Raw genomic sequence first — 2867 nt, 5'->3', positions numbered from 1 at the left:
CTAGTTCAGAAGAGCTACAGTAGGTGATGCACATGCTTGTCAGTTGGCATAAACAAAGACTTCATTCATAATATTACAGTGGAAAGGAAAAAGTTATCACTTTAAAAACTAGCAGCTGTTTGAATAAATGCTCTTAGGAAAATGAGACTATTTTTCTTAGAGACAGAACTGCTTTTTCCCCCCTACTTGGTTGTAAAAGTTAAGGTGCCTAGCACATGATTTAGAAGAAAAAGAATGAGCTTAAGTTATAAAATAATAATAATCAACTTAAACTCATCCTTTACTTTTCCTCTTTTAGTCATTTCTCTTTCCTTCCTGAACTAATTTGTCCTAAAGCCGTAGGGAGGCCGGGCAAGGTAGGTGACCCTCAGTGACTAGGGGAAATGTGTTCAAGCCCCTTAGGCCCAAATGGCCTAAGGAGAGTGTCTACACAGAAGGACAGCCCAAGTGACTGTCAGAGCCTGAGCATCCAGACCCGGAAGAGGACAGTGGCGAGATGGAAGAATGGTGAGGTACATGGAGGATTGAGCAATGAGGTAAATACATTAAGGTTAGCGGATGCCACAGTCAGAGAAAGGAATTACAAGTAAAAGACAAAAAGGAAATTTGTGGTGGCTGGATTGGAATTGTGGAGATTAGTATGAACACACAGATTTAGGAGTAAAAATAAATATAAATGTGTAGGAAGCTCCAGGCAGCACTGCATGGTGATGTGGCATGGTCTGAAGGTGGCCTCATCTGAGGGCTCTGCAGAGACACAAGGACCCCTAGCAAGAAAAACAGCACAGCTTTCCATAGGACCAAAGGGTCGTCCTTTTCTTCCTGTCATTGCCAAACCCGAGACAAGTCAGCTAGAAGACAGACTGAGCCTCCAGGAGCACACCATAGCCTTCCTCCTCGAAAAAGCCTTTGGAATCAAGGAGGACATCTCTGCTTGTCTCCAGGGGGCCGATGGCTTTCGGAAAGAAGAGTCACTCACCAAGAAGTTGTTAGAAAGCCACATCCAGACCATCACCAGCATCGTCAAAAAACTCAGCCAAAACATTGAGGTCTTGGAAGATCAAATAAGAGCTCGAGATCAGGCAGCCACTGGGACTAATTTTGCAGTGCAGGATCTAAACATCAAATACCTCCAAGGAGCTGGAGACCTCCGGGGAAGAGTAGCCAGGTGTGATTCGAGCATTGTGAAGCTTTCTGGAGACATCCACATCATCAGGCATGAGCACCAGCAAACTGAGAAAGCAATTCAAGAGTTCATATCTCCCCTAGAAACTATTTCCAAAAACTTGGATTTAAAGGTAACACAGCTCTTAAGAAAAATAGAAGCTTCCACCTCTGAGCAAACCTCAAATTCAAAGATGATCCAGGGAGATTATCACCATGAAATGAATCTTTTGGAATTCAAATTTAACTCTCTTTCAAGTAATCTGTATGAAGAAGTTGAGAACAATCAAAAATGGACAGAAACCAGTTTATCAAACATCGACAAGACCTCCTAACCCACATAAATGAATGTCTGAAGATCCTGCAGGAAAAACTGGAAAAGTCTACAGATAGAACAGAAGGAAAAATGCTGCAGCTTTCAAGCAAATTAGAGAATTTCATCAATTCACAGAAACAGGATGCAGAACTATACAAAGGAAAGCATATAGAATAAATTGTCAAAAAAGATGAACCAAATGGAAAAGCCGACCTGGGGTGAACTAGAAAAAATGCAGAATGAGTATCAATCAGGGTTTCAATCAATTCATGACTCTCTCAACTCCCTCCAACAAATACAGAAAACAAAAATGGATCTAGAGAAATATAAAGTACAGAAAGACATAAAGAAATTACAGAGTAAGATAGTAGATAGAACTCCAGGAAGTTTAAAAATTTTCAATTAATCACCAATTTTTCACCAGTTAATGGAATGGCTTGTTGGGAAAAGTGAAGAAGAAAATTAATATCTCTAGGATATTTCTACTTCCAATGTCTGTATTTCTCACCACCATTTAAGGAGATGAATGTACCTGGAAAAACAATAAAGCAAGAACCTTTATGATATCCTCAAATATGTGTGTGTGTGTGTGTGTGTGTGTGTGTGTGTTGTGGAGTTGTTAAGTAGTATTTCATTGCACCAAAAGCCATAATTGTTTACCTAGCCTATAAGGATTTGGGTGATTTCCAGTTTGGGGACCATTATGAATAAAATTTCTGTGAACAACTTTCTACAATTCTTTTAGGATATAAATTTTTATTTCTCTTTGGTAATACCCATGAGTGGTCATAATGGATCATAGGGTGAGTCTTGTTTAACTTTATAAGAAGTTTTCAAAGCTGGGCATGCAGGCACCCTGGGGGCCCAAGGCAGGAGGATCACGAGTTCAAGCTCAACCTGGGAAATTTAACAATTTAGCAAGACCCTGTCTCAAAATAAAATAAAATAAGGCTGTAATTTAGTGTGAAGGTCTTGAGTTCAATCCCTACTTTAAAAAAAAAGAAGAAGAAAAGAAAAAGAAAAAAGGGAAGAAGAAAGGAAAAAAGGGAGGGAGGGAGAAAGGGAAAGAGAAGAAAGAACGAAGGAAATAAAAATCATAAAGCGTTTTTCTGAGATGGCAGTACTGTTTTTACACCTGAAAATGTAAGGCAGATCCAGTTGTTCCATATTTGGGACTTTCAATTTTAGCCATTTTAGTGGATTTACAATGATATCACATCACAATTTATATGTACTTATCTAGTGACTAATGATACTGAGCATATTATAATGTGCTTATTTGTCATTCATACATTTTCTTCCATGAGTTGTCTGTTCAAATCTTTTGCCCATCCTTTAAAAACTGGGATGTTATATTTTTGTTATTTATTGACTTATAAGAGTTTTC

General features: G+C 38.6%; 1 pseudogene; it reads left to right on the top strand.

Moving 5' to 3' along the window:
- Nucleotides 1–710: 710 nt before the first annotated feature.
- Nucleotides 711–1886, top strand: LOC101701630 (protein FAM81B pseudogene; annotated as a pseudogene).
- The last annotated feature ends 981 nt before the right edge of the window (nt 1887–2867 follow it).

The sequence above is a fragment of the Heterocephalus glaber genome, unplaced genomic scaffold (genome assembly GCF_053883595.1).
Source record: "Heterocephalus glaber isolate CG9 unplaced genomic scaffold, H.glaber_assembly_v1.0 deba00001457, whole genome shotgun sequence".
In the NCBI taxonomy this organism is placed as follows: Eukaryota; Metazoa; Chordata; class Mammalia; order Rodentia; family Bathyergidae; genus Heterocephalus; species Heterocephalus glaber.
Note: the sequence above shows the minus strand (reverse complement) of the source record. Positions and strands in the feature narration are given on the sequence as shown.